Source organism: Malaclemys terrapin, chromosome 2 (genome assembly GCF_027887155.1).
Source record: "Malaclemys terrapin pileata isolate rMalTer1 chromosome 2, rMalTer1.hap1, whole genome shotgun sequence".
NCBI lineage: Eukaryota > Metazoa > Chordata > Testudines > Emydidae > Malaclemys > Malaclemys terrapin.
Genome location: NC_071506.1, coordinates 81,810,639 through 81,834,985, shown reverse-complemented (window position 1 = coordinate 81,834,985; position 24,347 = coordinate 81,810,639). Strand labels below are relative to the sequence as shown.

The following is a 24,347-nucleotide window of genomic DNA, read 5'->3' as shown; positions in this document are numbered from 1 at the left end:
CTCCATGTAGCTAAAAGCATTTTTCATTACCCTAATTTATCCTGTGCATCCCTAGCTCTTTGCCTAGGAGAGTAGCTAAGATTTCATCCCCGCAGAGGCTTTCAGCATACTCCTGAATATCTGTTGCTGTGCCAGTCCTTGAGGAAAAAGCAGACAAGGTGGGTAATATGATATATATTAATATTACATTATTCACCTTGTCCATAATGTCACAAATGTCAGGCACATCAAGCGCAGTTGCACTGCAGTTCATTGAAGAGTTGCACTCAGGTAGCTGGTTTGCAATTTTTTTTTTTTTAAAGGGATGTCAACTTTAAAAAAAAAAAAAAAAAAAAAAAACCACACACACTTCTGTCTGATTGTTTTTAAGCTACTATTGTTCCAAAAAATATTCACAATGAGAGGGCAGAATTTTTCCCCCTTTCCTCCCCACTATTTGTCTATACCATTTTCCCTTTGTAGTCAGTCAGTAGAACAGTCGTCCCTGTTGTTCATGGGGGTTTTTCTTTTCCTTTGTTGCTGTCTGAAACAATTTGTTCGCAAAACCCCAAATGGACAGATTTAATACCTGAAATTATTTTTGAAAAAATTGACTAGATTTCAAGCTGACAGTGCCCCTTTTAAAAAGGAAATGAGTTTTTATTTAAATTTAAATTAGACACTGCAGGACAGTGCAGACTATAGAAATTTTGCATACATATCTTTTATCATTTATAAATTCATTGAATAATTAAAACAGAATTATTATAATACAAATGGAGGTTTACTTTTCTTTAAATATTAGCATTTTAATTTGATAGAATTCCACTTACACCCACACCCCCACACACACCCCCCCCACACACACACACAAGCATATTCATCAGTGCATTTTGATTCTGTTAACCAATATCAGCACTGAGATTTGGACATCTAATTTCTTTTTAAATAAATGCACCATCCATTTGTTTGATAAACCTGAGTAATTTCTCATTTATGCTGCAGAAAATAAAACAATTCTGTGTGGAATAATTCAAGTCTTTTGGATACCAACAGCAGTAGTAGCTTTCACTTTTTCAAAAACTAAAATGAATGATGAAACAAGTGCATTGAATCAATCTACTTATTAAGTGTAAATGTATCCCATTCCAGAGAACTTGTAATTGGTTTTGAAATTCTCACTATACAATAGAATAGCTGTTAATGATTTTCTCTCATCACTTACCTACTTCTCTAGAGGTGTGATGTTAGTTTTACTCAGCAGGTTGTCACTTTGCTTCTTTGCACTTCAAAAAGATCTAAGGTTACTGATTATGACTTTGCTACTTCCTGTCTTATTGTTATGTACTTACAAAGGATTTGTAGTTTAAAACCATACTGTAAAGAATGCAAGTCAAGTATAAATTCCTCAGATTTGCAAGTCTATGAAGTTTTCATTTTTCCCCTTTCTTCTGAAAGTGTATTTAAGTCATCTTATGTGAAATATTTACTGCAGCCTATGAACATGGATGACTGAAAATACTTCATATCATCCACTTCCCACTCCAGGTATAAGGTGGAATCAAACTTAAAAACATCTCATACATAACTGTACTTTGACTTTCCTCCAAAAATGTGGCAAATGCCTCTTAACTCTGGAAATGATGCCATCTAAAGCACAAGTCCTTTCCAAACTAAAATCAATTTTGCACAAACCTGTTTGTGCAATTGTTCCCTCCCAGAATTAACACTGTTTTTGATGTTGCAGTAAAGTATTACTTAACTTCCCCTGCCTTCCCCCTCCTTTCAGTTAGTAATGCCAAACAAACGTTTGCCTGTAAGGATCAGTAAAAATTTGTTCGGTGAACTGCTTTTCTGTGCGATGGATTCCATGCTTTGTGGAATAGAATGTTGTGCTATAGAAGAATCGTGCCAATTACAATAGTCTCTTCAGTGAAGCCACTACAGCTTGTGACTGGGCTATGATCTATATTTGGAATGGATTGTTAATTGGACAGGCATTGAGTAATGAGTACTTGTGTGAAGAAAAATAGTTAAAGCATTGGATCAATGGGTATGTTGCAATTCTAATTTAATACACAAATTGAGAACATAGCCTTCAAAACTCAGAATAATTACCCTGCTTAAAGGCAGGGAGTGGACCATTCTCTCCTGCTTGTTCTGTTAACTTAGGTATACGGCGGGAAAGACTGGTAATAATAAAGCAATAGTACAGTTGCCTTTCACTGCTGTAGTACATCTACATAAAAAACAATCATAATTTATTTCAGCATATCTACTTTCGTTTATAGTTTACTGTTTGGAGTACGTACTTGAATAGCACTGAACAAAATGTACTCCTTGAAGATAAGAATTGCTGTAAATGTTCATTATGATGAGAACAGCATGCACTGAACAAGCACGAATCATCTTAAAACTCAGCTGCTGAATTAAAGTGGATGAAGATTGGCACAAAGCCTTCTCCCCACCCCTTTCTTCTTTTTACTTAGTGTAACTGTTTTCCAAATCAAATGTACAGATGACTTTTTTTTCTAAACCCTGGTTTAAAAAAAAATTATACTTTAGTCAGGTGGTGGTGATGATTTTGATGCCTTTAAAGGTGTGTTTTCTAAGATGTTGGAATTCATCATTCTCATGGGTGGCGGGTGTAATAGGCTAGAGGAGGCTAAGCCTCCCCTGGTGCAGCTGCTACTGCCAGATGCCTGGGCCGTGGTGGCTCTGCCGGCACTCTGCCTGTTCCCCTCCCTGCTCCGCCTCTTCCCCAAGTCCTCCACCACCCGCCGCTGCCTGATGAGTCCCTCCTCCACTCCAGCCCCCCTCTCTGAAGGTCCCCACTGCTCACTGCGTCCCCCCTCATGCCCCCTCCCCTGCAAGACCCCGCCACTCGCTGTGTCCCTCCTTACCTCCCCCCACCCCCGCAAGAGAGGGGAGCGGGGATGAGGAGGGATTCGGGGAACAGACTAGGTGCATGAAACTTTTATTTATTTATTTATTTATTTATTTGTCAATTTCATTGTCATTTACATCCGGGGCATAACAGAATCTTAGGTCTTTTTCTAAGAATCAAAAGTTACAGGTATTTACTTGCACAATGCTGTAACGCATGGCTCTAACCTCCATGTACTATACTGCAGCTCACTAAACACTGCTTCTAAATTGTAGTAATAAATCTGCGCACTCATTATAAAGCCCTCCTGATTGGATGGGCATCAGGACAGCATGCTCCTCCCCAAAATAATGACCGAGAATTGCAGCCTTCTTGATGAGTATTTATACTCTATCCTATGTGGAAAATTGGCTGGTGAAAATCAACACAAAGGATAAGGTAAAAAAATGAATTAATCGTACATGGCACTAGAGATATTCCAGACCTGGGGTTTTATAATAAGTATGGGGCAGGAGGGAAGCTCTAGACCAGCGATGGGCAACCTGTGGCCCGCGGGCCACATGCGGCCCATCAGGGTAATCTGATTGCGGGCCACGAGACATTTTGGTGGCGTTGACCATCAGCAGGCATGGCCCCTCGCAACTCCCAATGGCTGCGGTTCGCCGTTCCCAGCCAATGGGAGCTGCGGGGGGCCGTGCCTGCGGACGGTCAATGCCACCAAAATGCCTCGCGGCCCGCAATCAGATTACCTGATGGGCTGCATGTGGCTCGTGGGCTGCAGGTTGCCCACCACTGCTCTAGACCCCTGTCTGTTCCTGGGTGCTTTACATTGGTAGGTAGAAGGCACTGAGGTTAGCTTTTCTGAGAGGGATGAAAATATCTGACACTAATCATGGAGGCAAGCTCATAATTAACAATTCCCTTCAGTTCCGCATGAGCTTCCTGGGCTTTATATTTTTGTGCATAGACTTATCCCATGCACAAGAATCCCACTGCAGTAGCCGGTGATTTCCTCTATGGAAATCCTGAGTCTGGAGGACAAGACAATGGAATCAATCTTATTTTATGTTTCTGAAGTGTTTTGAATAATTTAAATGGTTTAAAAGCTTTGTGATATTATGATGACTACAGTAGTGGTGCAGCTTGTACATACTTCATGCGGGAGCTCCCTTGTGGGGGTCAGATCTAGCAGTCCTCAAAGTTGTGAGCATCAGAGGCTTGGAAGTATATATTGGATACAAATCCATTCAAGACCTCTGGTCTGTCATGGAAGTAAGAATACACGTCAATGAGTCAAAAATGAGAATAGGCAAATGGATATTATCTTTAATAGAATGTCTTTATTGATGCTTTGTTTATGTCTCTCCATAAGTACACTAAGGATACAAGCATTAGGTCCTAGAACCAGTTGTGATAGGATGGCTGGATGCATAACCCTCAGCTAGATCCAAAACACTAGCAAAAACGTAATTTCCATGGTTACATTTTTCTTCTCTCCCTGGAACTTAAACACGGTCATCATATGCATTAAATTTACCTTAATTGTACCTTTAAAGAGCATTAAAAAATCTTTTATAATATATTTCAGAGGCATAAATGTCATGAAAATTCTTTAATATTTACTTGATATTTTGCAAAGAGCATTTTAATCTCATGCTTGGAAAGAGCCTGAGGATAGTAATTTATTTTAAGTAAGGCAAATATTGTAGTATTTAATGTTAACATATTTCACTGCATAAAAGTTTAATTAATAAAAGGTTTCCTTGGTAGATTCCAAATGTCTGGTTTATTGCAACAGTAACCACACAAATTGGCTTAATATTCTACCAAAAAATTACTCTTAATGTGATTTAAAAAAAAAAAAAACACAGCAAGGACAGTAAAAGTTTAATGCAGCAGTTTCAATTATTGCTGACTTTGACCAAGACCTACTTATACAGTAAATAGTCCTAATGTTACAAAGTTTGTTTGTTTTATTTCCCACTTGATTTAACATAGACTCAACTATATTTCCCCCACCTGTGCTTACTTGGCCTTTTGAAGGGCTTCAGCTTTTTACCTGGAAGCCAGCATATTAGTAAACTATACTTGAATGTAAAAGTTGAGCAATTTTGTTTACTTTGTGCATCTGATAGAGGACTGATGACCCCTATTTAACTACTTTAGTAGTCGGATAATCCTTCACATAATTCTAGCAAGGGCCCATTGGAGCTTTGCCATTTATTTAACTGAACATAGAATTAAGCCCCAAATTTTCTCAGTAAAATAATAATGTTTAGTACTCTCTCTCTCATTTAATGTTTATGATGTGTTTTATGGAGGTAGAGTGCATTGTTCCAGTACTTGATCTACAACTTTTTGCTGTACAAAGGACTAGAAAACTTTTTTCATTTGTGGTTTTTCAAAAACTGTGTTTTATTTTAGCTTTGAAAAAAGATTTAAACTCTATTGGCATCATCAACAATTTTTATGGGATTTGGGGAAGAAGTCTGTTTGTGTTTTGAATAATAAATTTCAGCTAGGACTTGTATTTACAGCATATAAGATAAACTCTGTCAGGTTTTGCTTTATCTGGTTTCTCTGTCCTTCTTGCGGAAGAAGACTCACTTGCAGAAGTGTTCAATGACTGATAGAATGACCAAATATTTTACGGGGTGAGTCCAGGACTAAGCAGTCAAGGTCATAGTGGCACAGATAAACATAAGGGGCAGTGAGTTCTAGTGTCTTGGATGAAGCAGTTTTTCTTGGCAACCGCAACAGAAGAACACTCAGACAGCTATAACCTTTTGCTGTTTTGATTGGGTATGCTAGCCACAGTTCTGTGCAGATTCTAGCCTGACTTCCACTTGAAACAGGTCACTGAGAACTGTGCCAGGCTCACTTTTTTAATAATGCCTGGGAGCAGTTCCCAGAGAGCTGTGCCCTGCTCTGATCTGACTTGTGCTGGCTTGTTTCATGAACTACACCCAACAAAGGACTATGTTTTAAAAGGAGCCCTAAGCAGATAATTTCTAGTCTTCCTGTTTGTGACTGTAGAAAAGAATGAAGCACACCCCTAACCATGCCCCAATTTATTGATTTCTTTAATCAATCTACAGTGTGCATTACAAATGAGAAACCAGAAGGCTTTCTGCACTTTAAACATCTATATGTATTTGTGTACAGAACCCTATGTATTGGGCCATCTGTCCTGGGTTATACTGATGCAACTTCATCAAAGCTAGTGCATCAGGACAGAATCTGGTTCATTGTATGTGAAATATGCTTCATTTAAAATATGTCTTTACAACGTTTCCCTCAAAAGCAGGTCTCATATTTTTCTTCACAAGTGAACATTCTATGTCTGAACTGGAAGTAAGCAAACACAAAGGGTGAAATCCTAATCTTAGGGCTTGTCTACACTTGAAATTTGTTGCAGGTTAACTTGAGTTATTTTGCGTTAAAGTACCTTGTGGTCATAAACCATTTTTTTTTATTGCAAGTCATCTGGCTTTTTAATGTGTGTTATTAAATCTACTTGGAAAGTGAGTTACTGAGATATGGGTTTACGCTCAGCAAACTAGATATGGCTACATCCCCATCCGGAAACAACATTACACAACTGCCAAGTCCTTTCACTGGTATCCTATGCTGCTTTGATGGATATCTATGTGTCGTCTACTGCTCCAGGGTCATCCTGACCAGATGCCACTTCTCCATTTAAATGCTGGTGTGTAGCCAGATTCTATCTTTTGTGATTACAGCTGCTGCGGGGTTTGCAGACCTGTCATACTCTACTCTTGATCATTGAACAGTTGTGCCTCATGCTTCAGCATGGTCTCGTGCTGAGGTCCTGGACTTCATTGCTCTCTGGGGAGAGGAACATGTACAGGCCCACTTGGATTCTAGCCATGACAAAGCACAAATATACAAACAACTGTCTGGAAAAAATGAAGGAAAGAGGGTACAACTGGGACCCAAGTCAATGCTTTAGTATAGGAAAGGAGCTCCAACAGGGTTACAAGAGTGTTGGGGACAATAATAGGGCTCTGGGAGAGCTTCCAGAGTCTACATCTTCTATAATGAGCTGAACTGTATATTTGCGAGAGAGACACTGCTGAACCCTTGTATTTGGTGGACACCACTGATGGCACAAACGGGGAGGAGGAGAGTGATAATGAAATCTCCAATCTCGTCCACCCAGTGAACTCAGAGACAAACACAGTTACATAACACTTCTCAAAAGAAAGTTATTTTAAGGGTATCTACTCCTCCCCAGAGGCTATTGCAGAATTCTATAAATTTGGCAGTGCAATTTATGCTGATCCAAGGGCACTAAAGAAAACTTAAGCTAAAAATAGTGGTCTGATTTGGCATGGAGATTTCATGTCAATGCATCTCTCTGGGGACGTGCACATGTAGCTCATGTTTCCCTTTTTGCTCCGGCAGCAGTTCTGGAGACACCATCTTGGCAAATGGCAGTTTTGCCATTGCCTTGTAGTACAGAATCCTTTTTTGCTTTTTGGGAACATGCTTCAGGTAGCCAAAGTAAGCATAGTCTGCAGAAGTGCATGCGTAATTATTAGCCTGCATCTGTCGGTGCCCTCTTTCCCTACCCACCAATCTCCATCTCACTGGTTACCTACAAGGGTACACATGCAATTACTAGCCTTAGTTTGCTGCATCATCTTTAAGTAGCCCCCACCTTGATGTCTGTTGTGCTTTTCACATGAATTACCTCTTTCCTCCAATTTGGTAGAACAACCACCCACCATCCACCTCATTGACTGCACAGGCCCAGGGGCCCTGCATAAATGGGGAAGCTTGTGAAAACATCTAACCATCTCCAAGATCCTCCAAGATGTGGGGAAAACCTATGAGAACAGAATTCCACAATGAAGGAAACAGTAACATTTTATCACTGTTGGCATGAAGACTTAAATTTTGACAATAACTAGTTTTCCAGTTTTCCCCCATAGCGACCTAGGACAGGGGTCTTAATATTAAGTGAATGGCTGCCCAATCTGCGTAGGAGGAAGGAGGAGTCAAGGGATGACATGTTGAGTGACCTTAGGTATGAATCGCAAAAGAGGGAGGGGAGGGAAGGTTTCCTGAAGCATGACAGAGGAGAGAGAAAAGGGCAGGGAAATGGTTAGATTGCACAAGCACAGCTGCTGGGGATGACAGAGAGGCAAGTCATCCTGCTGGAGAACATGGTAACTTTCTGGTAAAGGACTGAACCATTCTCTGTGTCCCCTGCAGCCTTTCCCTCTGAGACTTCCACTTTCTGGGTTGCATCATTCACTGCAAAAGTGCCCAGAAACAGGTCCTTCTCTAGGCATTCTATGCCACAGAACAGCAAAGAAAATAGTGGAAAATGGGGGATTCTCTTAACGCCTTCACCAGCAATGGAGAGGCTCTTCTACCACCATCCCACATCCAAAGATGCGGAGACCAGTTATGAGTGTCCTGTGTAGATACATTTGTGATCCTGGGTCAGAACCTTGTCTGCATGCTATTGTTTGTAACTTCTGAAGGGTTTTTTAAATCTCCTTTTCTGTTTGCACAGTATTATTTATCTTTAGCTTTTTACTACTCAAAATTGTTTACATTGGTATATTGTTATTTATTAAAAATAGATTCTAAATGTCTTTGTAATCATGGCTTTCCAGCTAGAACAATTCGAGAAAATACATCCACTGCACTGAATTGTTATGGAATTTATGGAATTCATGAAAATGTCCACCTCTACTGCACCTTCAAATGCACTACAATAACTTCCATACATACACTATGTTAAAATCCCCACAAAGGATACTAGAATTCCCATATGTGGCATGAAGAAAGCTTTGCTGCATTGCACATACATACTAATGTAAGTGCAATAATCTTGATTTAAGACTTATAAAAATGCATACACATTAACCACAGGTGGCCCCTGAGTTGTTACCACATGTTGTAGAGGCATCTTCTCTGACTATTCAGAATGTTTAGCAAGTCTGCCAACCTTCTTCTTCCATCTGCCAGGCTCTCCCCCTTGCTCTCACAAAGGTTGTGCAAAGCACAGCAAGCAGCTGTCCTAAGAGGCAGATATTTCTCGGCAGCCTCCAGCTTTGACATCAGACTCCTCCATCTGCCTTTCAGTCTCCCAAGTGCATGTTCTACTGTCATTCTGCACAATAAAGGGCATAGTCACAGTTCCTTTTGCTCATCCAGTTGCCCAGTAAAAGGCTCCCTAAGCTAGAGAAGAAGAAAGTAGGCTGGATCTCCCAGAATGACTGGAAGAATGGCAATGCCATCAAATATCCATAGACACCATGGGAGTAGAAGTTCCATTTTTCATTCCAGAAAACAGTCCAGCATTTTATCCCTGGGGGGGAGGGATAGCTCAGTGGTTTGAGCATTGGCCTGCTAAACCCAGGGTTGTGAGTTCAGTCCTTGAGGGGGGCCACTTAGGGATCTGGGGCAAAATCAGTACTTGGTCCTGCTAGTGAAGGCAGGGGGCTAGACACAATGACCTTTCAGGGTCCCTTCCAGTTCTATGAGATAGGTATATCTCCATATATTATTATTTTTTAAAGATCCTGGAGTCATGGATCTTTCTATATTATCCTATGTAAATGGTGGTGAAATGTCCTCAGTGCTCAAACAGACCTTACAGTGCCATAGAGAAATTTTTCTGTTGATGAACTTGGGAGCCTGGCATGGGGGTTAAAGGTTAGGCACATGGGTCCAATCAATGTTCCCAATACAGTTTAGGAATCCTAAGTGTGCAAAATCACTTATAACCTCCTATGCATTGCTCAGCCTGATGACCCGGTGGGAAGCACCTTCTTGATTGCAGCAAATACCTCCATCACTGTTTCCCCAATGGCTGATCTACCAAAACCACACTGGCTAGCTACTGACCAGTAGCAGTTGGGGTGGCAATGGCCACATGCTTCTCCCTGCTGAGGGGAGTTTTCATGTTGGTGTTCAGCCACTGCAACTCTTGGGTGAGCTCTGCACAGAGTTCTAAGAAAAAGGCTTTTGATGTTCTGAAGTTCTGCCGTCGCAGATGGTCATCCCAGATTTGCCCTGCTGTCCCTTCACAACAGCCACTGATAGTTGGCTGAGATCAAAAATGGTGCTCACCGAGTGGGACTGCTCCAGGAAAAGGTCTAGGAAATTGTCTGCTTGATTTCAACATCCTCCTCCTCCTTCGCAGGGCGCCGTTATCGCCCTGGATCTGAAGTCACCGCATAAATTTAGATATGCTTGTAACGGACTGTTTATAGTCATCGCTATGAGGATCATAGCGCTCACCAATGCTTCTTCCAGGCTGCATGACCGTGCTCTGAAAATGGTCCTGGATTGCAAAACTTAGATGGATGATAGCATGAAAGGAGCGGAATCATGGGAATTATTTATTTAGCTTGACTCCAAGCTCAGGAATTCAGTTGTTCTTGTAGTTGTCCCACATGCGCAGTGCAAAAAATCCCATATAGCACCACAGCAGCAGAGCAATGCACCATGTGAGGTCTGACCACATGTTTTGCAACATCACTGTGCTGTGTGGCAGCAGTCATATGAAGCAAAACTACCTTAATTGTGGGAAAACAATGCAATGTTTATGCATTGCTTGCACAATACTTGTTCTGGCTCACTTAACATGGATGCAAAAAACCACAGAAAGTTTCAAGTGTAATCATGACCTTATTGAAGTCAATGAGATTTTTGCTACTAACTTCAGTAGGGCCAGGATTTCACTCAGAGAAGGTTGGCGAGCATGGAACAATGCACTTGTGTGAGGAACTTTTTCTTTTAACACTTCATGTCTTTAAATATGTATTCAAACCGAATCTGTCAGTAAAACTTATCTGGTTTTAAAATCAGATCATTGTAATTAGCTAAACCTCTCTTATTAGTTTGGGTTGAGTCTAGCTGTACAATGGTTGAATTGGTTACCATTATATTTGGTTAACTGCTGTAAAGCAAGTTTCTAACAATAGATTCCTGCACTTAAATAGCACTGTAGAGCGCTGGTGCCCTATCAATCATTCAGACCTTTCCCTCCTGCTGTCTAGTCTGATAGACAGTTGTGCTGATGTGGATACTTGGGAAGAAGGGATCAGGAAGAGGGGATGATGGATAAAGACAATCTCCTGTCTCGGGAGGAAATCAGAAAAACCCTTTCTCGGACTATCAAGGAATTTCTTTGTCAAGGTGTCAGAAGATTATTCATGCACATGTGAGAGCAACTTTTTTCCCATTTTGTTGGAATAGGATGTCATTCTTTTATCTGTGACACAGAATTTGCAAAGAAGGAGGCTTAAAAGATTTCAGTACCGTTACATTGTTGTCAAAGTATTCTTCAACCTCTTTGGAGTTACATCCATGACATTATGAGGTTCAACCAGTAATTAATTGATCCAAGTTTTTGTTTCAAGTGCAGTAAGGATGTGATCCTGAGACCTGGGGTTCCTGTTGAAGCAGCATGAGTTGCAGGTGCTCAGGGTATCTAAGGATCAGGTTTTAAATGAGCAAGAGATGAAGAAAACCTTTTTCAAACAAGTCCCCCTTCAGAATCAGCATGACTGTGATTTTGAAAATGTGTAGACTAGAGGATTCTCCCTTTACTGTGTATGATCCTTCAGCTTGAAAACAAACAAATTAGTAAGTTTCTGTGGTTTTATTATTATTTTTTCTTTACTTCAGTTGAGTAAGACTGCAATTGTAATAATAATGAAATATAGTGTTCAAAATGTAAGATCATTTAATTTTTAAAGACTCTTCTGGTAAATGATCGAAAAGTGAATTTCTAGTGTTCATAATAGGCTAGTTCTAAGCACAAAAGGACAATAAAAATTAGACACTTAAAATATTTTTATAACTAAAGGTTGTTGTGCTCCCATGTTGCTGATATCAATATAATGCCTTCTGTTGGAATATTAAGACTAGAGCTAGATGAAAATTATGACAAATTTTTAACTGAAATTTTGAAAGGTCAAAAATTTTGGCCAGCATTAATTAGGACTTGGGATGCATAACAAAACATTGTCTGTCTTTACTTTTTAATTGAATCCTATTTTTGAAGCAGTCTTTTCTTTAATTATGTTTGTAATCAACCCTTTGAAGCAGCCCTGTGGTAAAGATCATTGTATAAAAATAAATGTGATTGATAATTTTTTTGTGGCTTGTTGGCTTGGGATTTTTTTCTTGTAAGGTTTGAAATTTAGTGTACTATTTCAATTGTATTTAGTGTGGCACATTAGATGTATGGAGTTGTCTTCCTTGTATGACGTGATATGTCTTGACTGCGATTTCAGATGGCACTCTTTTCTTTGTTTACATTATAAGATATATATTAATCAATTCTCATGAATAATGCAGTGGGTTTTTTGAACTATGTAAAGCTTTTAAGAAAAAGCTCTCAAACTGGCTTAATTTTAAGATGTGGTGAATTATGACCAGTTATAACTGAAGAATTGGAACAAAACCAGACACCTAAAACATGGATGTGCCTGACCTTGAAATGTCAGCTGATAGAGGCAAATGCTGTTAAATTACCCCTCTTTTTCCAAATGTTTTGTGTGTACATTCCCTGTAGATTAAGCTTTGATGCTACAAAGCAACACTTCTTTACACTCATTCTTTTACAAACATTTCATCAGATCTTTATATAAAGTATTCTTAAGTGTTGCAAAGTCTCAGTTCAACAGTGTTAAAGTCGTATGTTTTTCTTTGTATCTGTTCATTGCTCTAATACATCTAGAATAATGAATATACAACATCATATGCTGTTTTGGTGTATAGAAAAATTATTTTCAGCTTGAAATTTCATTTTACATAGCTATGAACCTTGTTAGTACTCATAAGTTCATGAAAGAAAAGTATGAGAAACAATTTATTTAGATGGGACAGGAAAGAAACTTCTAAAATTACAAAATATTGGCTCACAAGCCACATTATCCAACTGATTGCTTGTGTATTAGTTTGTGAATCAAGACTTTTGCCTGACAATAAATTGATGCAAACATCTTCAGCTCTGGAAACAACCTCATCATGACTATTTTAGTAGTTAGAGATTGTTAAATAAATATTTTCAAAATACTTTTGAAGGCATGTATTATATGGTTATTTTGGGGGGGTGGTAATGGTAGTAATCATTTGCACTTGTGTGCTGTTCCGGTTACCTTTGTATTGACTGAGTATAATTACTAATTAAGGGGCTGATCCAAAGCCCACAGGGGTCATTGGGAGTCTTTCCACTTTGGATCAGGCTGTAATAATGTGATTGTTGTTTTTAAACTCAAAAGTTACATTGCAGAAACACACACATATACATTTCATACTTTTAGTTAGGTGATAAAAGAAAACAGAACTACGGGCTGACAGTTGGGAATAGGAGGACCTAGAACATATTTTTAAATCAAATCATATCTACGTCAATATGCAAGGATATTTAATAATGAATAAAGTAATTTTCTAATTAAGTCACTGATCCAGTAAAGCATTTAAGAACATACATAACTTCAAGCATGTGGACATTCTTAATGGGATGTGTTCGGTTGCTTTGCTGGATCGGACTCTAAGGCTCACCTAAGCAGTCCTCCAGCACACTGTCCCACTGAAATCAGTTGAACTACTTCAATGAGTAAAGATCGCTTGCATAAGTATGTATTTGGTCTGATTGGACTCCCACGTATTTCCATTTAAAAAGTTTATCTTTTGACCCTACAATGACTGGAAACAAAGGACCTGCTGGCTTCAAAATTCATTTGGAGTTGACATTTTTTTTCTTGTGCAAACCTCTGAGAAGTACTAACAGGCTGTAAAGTGAATAGTCTGTCTCCTTCTCTCCAAAATAAAATTTCGGCTGGTCTCTCTGACATCTCTTTGTGGATGTCTAGCCGTCAGCTCAAGCCCAGAGCTCTTAATCTTCCCCACAAGCCCTCCCCTAACCTCCTTTCATGATTACTGTGGCCAACAACAGGATGATGCCTATCACTCAAATCTTAACCTGGGTGTCGTCTTCAACTTGCACCTCTCTCTGGATCCTCACTTGCAGACTATATCTAAATTTTTCAGATTCTTTCCTTGTAACATCTCTTAAGAAACAGCCTTGCCTATCCATCCACACAGCTAAAACTCTCATCCAGGTTCTGGTCCATTCATGTCTCAATTACTACAACATCCTGTTCTCTGGTCTTGACAAATACAATCTTGCCCCACTCATATTTATTCAGAACACTGCTGCAAAGATCATTCTTCCAGACTGTCACTTGGCCCGTGTCACCCCTCTCTTTGCATCCTTCCACTGGCTTCCTTTCTCTGTTGCAACAAATATAAGTTATTTGTCTTCACTTTCAAGGCCCTTCATGGCTTATTCCCACTATACCTATCATCTCTCATTCACTATTGAAATGTTGAGTTCTGCCTCCAATCAGTCAATGATGCCACCTTTCATCATCCACTAGTTAAATTTTCAAACAGGCACCTTTTGTGCTTTTTCTCATGCTACCCATCATGCTTGGGAAGAGCTCCCTATAAACCTCTGAAAAGCTATGTCATTATCCTCCTTTAAATCCCTCCTTAAAATACTTCTTTGCAGTGATGCCTACAAAATAATTGACAATGGTTAGGCTGCTGGTATTCTGGTATGAGTGAGCAATATTTTCACATTATTTCCTTGTACTCTTCCATCTCACGGTATCCATCTCTTATACTTAAGTTGTAAGCTCTTTGGGGCAGGGACCATCCTTTTTTGTTCTGTGTTTGTACAGTGCTTTGCATAACTAGAGCTTGTGCCTTCTATGGTAATACAGTTGATGATTATAATAAAATATACTTTGCATGTGTGTTTCATAAACTTTTGTGGGATTTTTCTCTCCCCACCATACAGCTTTGGGAAAAATTCAAAATTAAACACAAAATTTGAAAGGAGTTCCTGTAGGAAAGATTGTTTATAAAATTCAATAGTAGTAATTTTTATCACTTACAATAATGTTTTTTCACCTGTAGGAGTCAGAGTTGTAGATAACTTTGGAAGTTAGTTTCTCTGGGAATTGAATTATATGTGTTTGTGTGGCTAAATCCAAATTGTGTCTGTAGTATAAAATGGCTAAGATTGCTCTAGGGACCCTGTTTTTTTCTCACAACAAATATGTAGGCAAGGTTTTGGGTTCATGCCTATCATGAAGATTTGCAGCAGTTTGGTTTGATAATACTGGAGATGGAGCTAGGCCTTAGGCATGATGCAACAACAAGACTCCAATCTTGGGGGAACAAATTGCTCCTTGGAAGAATGGGATGTGGTAAGTGTGTGGAATGTGAATGTAACATGGAGAAATTATACTATAAAGGAAAGGATTTTAGCAAATTGCCAAAATCAGTTGGAGAATATAATGTCATTTTTATTATTCTTTTCCAGCAGGATTAAAGAGCTCAGCAATAGCAAAACTAACAGAAAACTTGCCCTTTTTTGAAAAGCATGCACGCCCTGAGCTGTGCACACAAGCACATTGTCTGTCTTTTAACATGTACCAGTGCAGTGAGAAAACCCTATTGCACAGGCTTAGTCTATTGTTAAAAACAAATAAAATTACAATCCACATAACTCTGATTATGTTAATACCATTTTTTTCCATGTCTGTCATTGGTCCTTCTTATGGACACACTCTCCAGTCCAACTCTGAGCTTTAAAGCTTTATACCCTCGTGACCTAGTTCTGTACAAACCTAAAATAAAAATGAAGAGAAGCTAGAACTTTTGAAGTGGGAAAATTATTTTTTCCCCCTTTCTAGGATTTTACTCAAAACTTTCCAAAAAACACTTTGGACAGAAATGAAGAGCATGATCCTGTTAGGTGCTGAGGACCCTCCACGCCAACAGAGTTCAGTGGGAGTTGAGGGCACTCGACATCTTTGAGAATTGGGCTGTTGAGCAGGAGTATTCTGAGTTTCAGAAAAGGAGGTTATATACAGTAGAACCTGAAAGTTATGAACACCTTGGGAATGTAGGTTGTTTTTAACTCTGAAATGCTTGTAACTCTGAACAAAATGTTATGGTTGTTCTTTCAAAAGTTTATATCTGAACATTGACTTAATACAGCTTTGAAACTTTACTATGCTCCAGAAGAAAAATTCTGCTTTCCCTTTTTCTCAGTAGTTTAACACAGTACTGTACTGCATGTATGTATGTATTTATTTATTTTGGTCTCTGCCACTGCCTGATTGTGTACTTTCAGTAAAGAGGTATGTAGTTGATTGGTCAGTTTGTAACTCTGGTGTTCGTAATGCTGAGGTTCTACTGTAATGGGAAATATTTTGCAACCTGAATTCTAGTGGTCAGCGCTGTCACAATTGCTCTAATATTTTAAACTTTGTTTCTGAACACGATGTGTGGACTTTTTTTTTTCTCTCATTTGGAAATTTTAAAATGTAATTTATAACTTTTTTCCAGTATTCTAAGGGAGTAAGTAATATGAAATGCTTGTGCCTAATCCGTGACATTAAATCAAACAATTCCTAAGTTATTAGATAAAGGAAAATATGGTGTTCTTTGTTGTTCCTGAGTAGGGAAAAGATGCTCTGAAAGAGAGTTTATTTTTGCAGGGCTGAGAGCTAATTTCTTTTTTTGGTGGATAGTCATGGGTGGCTATTGTATGTTAAAATAAGATTAGTGGTTCATTGGTGTCTTCATGGTGCATTTTGTATTTATTGGGGAAGAGTCCCTGAACACACAGTTGTTTTCTGTGCAAATAGCGAGAGAATACTCGGACTGGCAAGGTTGCACTGACCTTACCTAGTGGCCTGTTTCATTGATTGACACGTTTCAAAGGTTAAACTAACTGTGGATGAAATGTAATCAGTCGTGCACTGGATTCTTTCCAGATCACACTGGAGGAGTGCAGTAACCAGCACTGTTAGCTTTTGGAGAGCTAGAGACAGAGGTCGTTACTTGTACAGCTCTGAGCATGAAGAAACAACTGCCCTTCCTCTCTTTAAATAAAAAAAGCATATCAGGAATCATCATTTTTCAGAGAGGAGTATGATGAATAAATCTCCAATCTCTCACTCTTTTTTTTGGTAGAGATGTCAGAGCTCCCATGGGCCCCCACTCCCGGCTGACAGCTGGGCACTATGTCATCAGCTGGGGGCAGGGCCAGCTTTACTAGCACTAAGGAGGCAGAAAAGGCTGTCAGAAGAGAGAACACAACAGTTGCCATTGCTTCAAACAAAGCGATACAGCGGCAGCCAGAAACATGCCAAGCGGAAGCCACAGCGCTAGAGAGTGACATACATCACAGGAAGAGGGAAGAGTATCTTTGTCTATCCCTCCCTCCAGCTAGGGATTGTGGACGGGTGCGTACACACACACACACACACTTTCTTTCCATATCTGTGTGTGTGTGTGTGGTTCATGACCTCACAGCAGGCAGACAATCCAACCCTGAAGAGTGAGCTCCCTTCTCCTCCCCCCAACAGCCACCCTCCCAATTCCTTTTCTTACCTGCTGCTACATTTGGGGCATTTTCAGGTCCCAACACTCAGAAGGGACTTGCAGCATGAGTCTCCACCTGGCGTTAGATTAAAGGGCTGTTTGGAGGACACCAGAAGTCTGTAAGCTATGGACGGGGAGTACAGCTCATTGGTCAAGACTGGTTTCATTGCCTGCCAGCCCTGAATTCCCAGTTTGTCCCCCTTACCTAGCTCTGACACAACCCATCCTCACTTGCTAGCTATATAGTACCAACATACTAAGAGGAGAAAATAAATATTTCTCCTTTGACTTTGGTCCAAGGCATTCTAGTTTATTAAAACTGCATGCTCTATAGCTTAATGTGCATAATACAGTCTTCATATCAACATAGTTAACAACCTTTTGATGTTTTTTTTCCCTGGCAGACAATTCTCCAAGTAAGCCAGTGACTCAGATGTATTGGAGCATGAGCTTTCGTGGGTGAATACCCACTTCTTCGGATGCTGCATCCGAAGAAGTGGGTATTCACCCACGAAAGCTCATGCTCCAATACGTCTGTTAGTCTATTGCCACAGGACTCTTCGCTGCTTTTACAGATCCAGATTAACACGGCTACCCCTTTGATACCAGTGACTCAGTAAACCTGCAGAGGGGTTAGTGTGTATTTTGGTGAACACTACTTTATTTTAATCAAATATCTTATTTATTCAGTGTCTAATAACATTGATGTTATGATTAAATTAGCCAGGAGTATGGATGGATATCTTTATTCAAACATGTGAACGGCCCTATATAATTGCTTTGTTTTCTTTGGGTTTATCTGTATTGCAGTGGTGCCTAGAGGAGACTCGGTCAGGAAGAGGGTGAAAAGTACTTGAACTTTATTGATTTGTTTTGTAGGAAGGTAGAATCTGTGTCCTGAGGAGTCTATAATCCAAGAAAATCACACCCTGAAATTCATGTTAAGTCCTACCCTTCTCTACGATTGTGTTCTTGGGAGAAGCCACCTTGGTTATGTTAAATGGAGGACAGCCTGTTCTCTCCCTCTGCCCCTTAAAGGGAGAATTCCTTCTCTCTGAATCTTCAGTTGGCTCCCCTTTCTCTTGGTAGAGAAGAGGTTTTTTTCTTTTCTTTTCCTCCTGAGATTCCCCTCTCCATTTATTTTCTTTATTTCAGTACCTGCAGGAATCCTCTGACTGAATGTTCCCCCTTCTCAACCCTGCCTCTGCCATTTAGGCAGGGCTGGCTCCAGGCACCAGCCCACCAAGCATGTGCTTGGGGCAGCGCCTGGAGGGGGGCGGCACGGCGGGGCACTCCGGCCCGAGAGCGGGGCCGCAACTCGGCTCGCCGCCTTCCCTACAGCACTCCGGCCGCCGGGGAGAGCGGAGCCGCAGCGGGCTCACCGCCCTCCCCCCGGCGCTCCGGCCGGTCGGGGAGAGCGGGGCCCCGGCCGGGCTCTCCGCCCTCCCCCTGGTGCTCTGGCCGCCGGGGACAGCAGAGAGCCCCGGCCGGGTTCTCCGCCCTGCTCCCGGTGCTCCAGCCGGTCGGGGATTGCGGGCCCGCGGCCGGGCTCGGCGCCCTCCCCTGCCGCACTGGGGGGGTGGCAGGCTTGTCTACGTGATCATTGCGTGTAAGCTGGGGTGTAAATCTACCCTGCACTAGCCTGCCATCCAGTAACTGCCCATGTGGCCCTGCTGCAATGTACTAACAGGTCCTTAAGGTACTTTGATCTAGTTCTGTTTTACTAGTTTTAGATTAAAGTGCACTAAGTAACTGTTAGTCTGTGTCAGCAGGGTCCACCCAGACAGACAGTGGATGGCAGGCTGGTATGGGATAGATTTATACCCCAGCTTGCTGAAATCTAAATGTTTGTGTAGACAGGCCATTAGATCATCTTTGTACAGTAAAATTCTCTCATGTGGAGAACAGTTTGGTTCCTGTAGCTCACTTGTAGCTCAGCCTTGCGTCTGAACTCAAAAGTGCTCCAGACATTCCGGACCCTGTTTCGCTCTGAACCATTTTAGTGTTAGTGTATTTGGTGGTTGCTGGCATAATGGGACAAAGAGTTCCAATAGTTCTAATGCTTCCCCATAGTACGTTTGTGGCCTTGCAGTCTCCTTAGTTCTACTGCTCCTGGTAGCTCTGCAAGGAACACTGCAAGTGGCACTCGCAGGGCTTTGCCACTCGGATGGGTTAGAATAGTTCTAGTGAAGATGTGGGGCAAAACTGCAATAGCTGAGAACATAAATCAACATGACTAGTGTTGGCACACTGGCCTGTTTGTGTTTATCCAGTTCTAGCCCCCCAGTTCAATTAGGAATTGATCAGTTCTCCAGTGTACATAGATCTTCAGCTCAGGCCTCCTGCCTGCACTGCTGAGTAACCCTAGCAACTGGAGGTCAATGTCCTCCCCTCCTCCCTCCCTCCCTCCCCCCACCAGTTCAACCAGTTACCTAGGACTGGATTGTGACAGTCCCAGTCAAAAGGGAAAAGTTGCAAATGTGAATCGGGGGTTTGTTTCCATGTCAAAATACCTAGAAAACCTGAAACAAATAAAGGTGATTAATATTAGTATTTTTAGCCAGATCTGCTGCTGTCATGGATTGCTGCACAAGTGTACAATAGTTAAGCGGTAAGTCCTGACAGAGATCTGTTCTGCTGGAATATCTTTCTAATGAGGAAACCCAGAACACTGCAAAGAACAGATACTTGAAGTAACCTTGTTTAGAAAAACGTTTGTGGCTGAATGTGGGGCCTGCTTGAATGAAGCTTCTGAAGATGATTTCTTATATCACAAGTCAGTCAGTTTGCCTCTTTGTTTAGAGTGCTGTGAGGTGCCTCAGTACAAAGGTCACTTGTGGGTTTAAGAGGACAAGAACCCACTCCCAGCCGGAGATCACCCCATTTTTTCTATGGAATATAAGAACTAACTACACTGAAGTGCATGACCTTACAAATCTATTTGTATCCGGATCTTCAAGCATCAGGTATGTTTTTCAACACTGGGCTGGGAATATGTTTGTACAGCACATTGAGAGTGGAGTATCTGTTTGTGATTTCAGTATGACATTAGGTTAAATGTATCCCTTAAAACAATTGGAAAATATAATAGGTTCTGTTTCAGACTTGTGAGATGGTGGATAGTACATAACATTTTGGAATAAAAGCTCATGAAAATCAGTAAATACTGTTACTGACATAATTTTGTTTCTGACATAATTGTCACTGGTTCTATGAGTTAGCAACAGCCAGCTTGTTGTTCAGAATTTTGATGTCTATTGAATCAGTGTAAGTTACTGTAAACAAGGCTCTGGGTTTACAAAAATTGCTTCTCCAGATGAGAACAGTCAGTTCTCTCAGTCTGTGACTTGGGACTGAAAACAAATAATTACATATTTAGGATTTCTTTTTAAATAAGAATATAAAAATATCAAATAGACGTGTTTTATTTTTCCTTATTTTTTAGAACATAAGTTAAGTTGTATCTCTTACCATCTGATACTCCCCCTCCCAAATAGTTTCCTTCTCTCCAGCGTTCTTTAATGTGCCATACTTCCTGCTCTTCCTCTCAACTCAAGGTTTGTCTACACTTGAAAGTTAATTTGGATTAAGATAGAGTGTGAATTTAAAGTGCATGAACAACTGTGTGTGGGCACTCTTATTCTATAATAAGACTGATTTATTCCAGTTTAGCTTAATCCACTTAAAAGGCTAGGTCTACACTACCCGCCTGAATCGGCAGGTAGAAATCGACCTCTCGGGGATCGATTTATCGCGTCCCGTCGGGATGTGACAATCGATCCCCGAATCGGCGCTCTTACTCCACCAGCGGAGGTGGGAGTAAGCGTCGCCGACAGAAAGCCGCAGAAGTCGATTTTGCTGCCGTCCTCACAGCGGGGTAAGTCGGCTGCGATATGTCGAATTCAGCTACGCTATTCACGTAGCTGAATTTGCGTATCTTAAATCGACTCCCCCCTGTAGTGTAGATGTACCCTTAGAAAGTGGAGTAAATGAATAGCTATTTTGAAATAGCTCCATGTGTAGACAAGCTTTCAGCCAGATCTCTCTACCAGAATTTCCATCTATCCATTCCTCAACAGAGGGCCTGTGTGTACTGGAGATATTAGTACTGGAGTGGCAACACTGGTCAAACCCCCAGGGTAGAAATGTTTTTAAACTAGAGTAAATAATACTGGTGCCAGGCCCATTTTACACTAATGCAGCACACCTATCTTGGGATTTTCACTGATGTAACAACTTTGGTACAAATATCCACAGCATAGATTGTGCTCTGAAGATCTATCAGCCCTCTGTATTCCCCCTCTGTTCCAGTTAGCTTGGAGTCTGTGAGCCTGATTCTGAGTTATATTAAGGGCCTTCTTACATTTGGACTGACAGTGTATAGGAGTCTTAAAGCGGGACAAGATGTAATTTGCATCTACTTTAAAGCAGTGTAAAAGGGTACATAATGTAAATGAGAATTCAGGTTCGTCTCTCTTACACTTCAGGTCTTTCCATTTTTCTTTTTCTTGCTCTACCTCATACCTCCCTAACTGAATAAAGATCTGGGCGGTCCTCTCCTTCCATCTCCACCTTGCCCCTTTACTGATATCCAAGTTCATTGTAAATCAGCTGAGCTCAGGATCCCACCTTAATTAAATATACCTGGGATACATCTATATTGTAAATGTCTTACCAATATTTGAGCACAGCGGCACCAGTGCTACCAGCAGTATAAACTCTGTTGTGGACTGGGCATAGGCAGGTTTAGATGATACGGTAGTGAAATCCCATGCACTGAGTCTACACTATTCGTAGCACCATTGCTTAAAAACTAGTATGAAATTCCCTAGGGTAGACAAGGTCCAAGTACCACACTCGCTCTGGAATTCCTAGCAGAACTGCTACCCTTTACTTTATATAGATAGGGTATCTGAAGCAAACGGAGTGGTTTACTTCTTTGCATGTTATTACCCAAAATTCCCTTCCACCCCAGAACTGTTTCATAACAGTGCTGTTTGTTCTCTTGGGAACAAACTGAAAGGTCTGTGCTTGCTTTTGGATGGAGAGAGTTCCTTACTATGTGTTGTATAAGCCAAATTTGTGGCAGGCTTTTTTTCCTACTTTTTAGCCTCCAAACCTTTATCATTTGTATTGTCTGTACCTGTGTGGAGAGTTTCAGAGTAGCAGCCGTGTTAGTCTGTATCCGCAAAAAGAACAGGAGTACTGTTATAGGGAAGGGAACCTCTGTTTACACAAATATTTTGTCAAAGAATAATTGTGTACTTTTGAGGGAGACCTCTAGTTGTATTTGCATGTAATGAATTATTTGCTTATCAAACGCAGGAATCTGAGTCAGACAGTAAACTTGAAATGATCTGTACAACAAATCTTAAAATCATTATAGGTCTTTAAAATGTCACAAAGATTCAAAGGGAAAGCAGCCAATTTGCCTGGTAAATTAGCTGCAGTCAAGAACGTGTTACCTTCAGTAGCTTGTCTAAGTCTCAGCACTGTCATGGCTTCATTGCCTCAAATGTCACTTAAAGTAAGAGTAGTTTTTATAACTACACATAAAGGCAGGATGGCTTAATGAAGATGATTTCTTCATGTGTCAGAATGACCCCTTTGTTTCTCATCTGACTCTTTTGTTGCCTGCAGCTAATCTGCTTTTGGGTTATCAGATCCAGGGATCTGACAGTGCTGATTCTAGCAATGGCATTCATCTGGAATGCTGCCTTTTGTTTACTGGTTTTACCAGGCCTCAAATGCTTTCTTTGGTCATCTGGTGTCTCCACTAATGTGATTTGCACTCTCACGCTCTGCAGGTAGTCATGAGGTTTTATATGGGAATTAGACTATGGCCTGCCACCCTGGTTGCTAATGAATCCACAGGGTAGTCTGTTTTTGTTTTGCTTCCAACTTTCTTTTAAAAGACAAACTATATTCTGTTTGTGTTTTTATAATCTTCTTCTCATTGCTTTGGACTTTAACTTTTAGAGTAGATTTACCAGCTGTGTTGTAAGAAATGTAGTAAATTCCATTTCTTATAGAGCCATTTACTTTTGGTTCAAGGCTTATAAATGTCTACAGAAAGATATACTGCTACTTTTAGATCTTCAGAGTTTCTTTATAACTATCATTTGTTTTAACAATAAATATCCCTCATACTTTTGGATTTCTGATTTATAATACTGGGAGATGGATTACTTAAAAAAAAAAAAGAATTTTGTATATCTAGACTAGAAAAGGGAATCTGTATAATACATAAGGAAATTGAAGTGTTTTAATAATTAGGTTGCAACTGAAGTCTTAGCATTCCATAAGCACATTTCAGGAAAGAGTAAAGTAAATATAAATAAATTTATATTGTTGTGCTAGGTTATGATCTTGAACCACCATAGACAAAAGAAGACAGCTGAGGGTAAACACAAGTATAGTTGGGTAATAATGGGCAAAAGTACTAAGCTTTTTGTTGTAATAGTGGGGAAAAATTACTAGTGATTTTCTTTGTGGTTTGCTTAATTTGAAAAGAGAACAGGATTGAACGTAACAGCTGAGATTTCATATATCAAATAGCAGATAGCAGATGTGCATTACGTAATGTTAGTAACTCCCCATCCCCTTCTTTTTCACATTGGGGAAGATAGCAGGCTCTCAAATGCTTAGGCCTGGTCTATACCTAAAACTTAGGTCAATCTAGTTATGTTGCTAGGTAGCTGAGAGATGTAGTTAAGCTGACCTAAGCCCCCATATAGAAATTGCTCTTCCATTGACCTAGCCACTGCCTCTCAAGGGGGTGGATTTACTCTAGCAATAGAAAATTCCTATAGCTTTGCTTCTGTAGAACTTGTAGAATAGATATAGCCTTAGGCAGGGCTGACTCCAGGCACCAGCTTCCCAAGCAGGTGCTTGGGGCGGCCACTTCGGAGAGGGGCGGCACGTCCAGTTGTTCGGCGGCAATTCGGTGGACAATCCCTCACTCCTGCTCGGAGCGAAGGACCTCCCGCCGAATTGCCGCCGCAGATCGCGATTGCGG

The 24,347-nt window shown here is 40.6% G+C and overlaps 1 protein-coding gene across 6 annotated transcripts in view; it reads left to right on the top strand.

Moving 5' to 3' along the window:
- GREB1L (GREB1 like retinoic acid receptor coactivator) overlaps positions 1-24,347 on the top strand; it is a 217,850-nt gene that overhangs the window by 53,686 nt on the left and 139,817 nt on the right. Inside the window, exon 1 of one of the 6 annotated variants that reach the window (XM_054017718.1) lies at positions 10,607-10,631. The exons of the other annotated variants lie outside the window; for them this stretch is intronic. The gene's annotated coding sequence lies outside the window, so the exon portion shown is untranslated. Of the gene's footprint in view, positions 1-10,606; positions 10,632-24,347 lie in introns of those variants that run through there. 6 annotated transcript variants of the gene reach the window in all.